The sequence below is a fragment of the Pyrus communis genome, chromosome 1 (assembly GCF_041283825.1).
Source record: "Pyrus communis isolate YQ-2024b chromosome 1, ASM4128382v1, whole genome shotgun sequence".
Lineage (NCBI taxonomy): Eukaryota > Viridiplantae > Streptophyta > Magnoliopsida > Rosales > Rosaceae > Pyrus > Pyrus communis.
Genome location: NC_142565.1, coordinates 20,132,310 through 20,132,887, shown reverse-complemented (window position 1 = coordinate 20,132,887; position 578 = coordinate 20,132,310). Strand labels below are relative to the sequence as shown.

The following is a 578-nucleotide window of genomic DNA, read 5'->3' as shown; positions in this document are numbered from 1 at the left end:
ACCCTTAAAGATAATATCATGCAGTTCACTCAACAGGCAAATGAGACGTTTTCTGAGGCATGGGAGAGATTCAATAATTTGTTGATTCAGTGCCCGCATCATGGTTTACCTACTCTAGTTCTCATGCGGATATTTTATAAGGGATTAACAGTTTCAAGCAAAGCTGTAGTGAACAACTATGTAGGGGGATCAATTAAGAACACGATGCCAGCCGAATGTCAAACACTTTTTGATATGGTAGCACTCGAAACGCAACATTCTAAAGCAAGAGGAAGGTGTGCAAGAGTTTTTGAGATTAATAATTCTACTGATTTTGCTTCAAATGCACAAGTCGATGCAATTGCTAGTAAACTGGATACTTTGCTTTCTATGAATGGGAGAGCACCAGTTCAATAGGTTTGTTCCATATGTGCAGTTCCTGGTCATGCCACTGTTGGTTGTTCGTATGGTGTTGATTTTCCAAAATTTGTTCAAAAGCAAGCGAACATGGGGCTTGCTTACAAATGTCCTGGTAACGATCCATACTCCAACACTTATAATCAAGGATGAAGAAACCATCCAAATCTCTCATGGGTCAA

The 578-nt window shown here is 39.6% G+C and overlaps 1 non-coding gene across 1 annotated transcript; it reads right to left on the bottom strand.

Moving 5' to 3' along the window:
• Positions 1 to 107, bottom strand: LOC137721602 (small nucleolar RNA R71). The gene has a single exon (XR_011066673.2). It is a non-coding gene; the product is annotated as a small nucleolar RNA R71 (small nucleolar RNA).
• Positions 108 to 578: the final 471 nt, after the last annotated feature.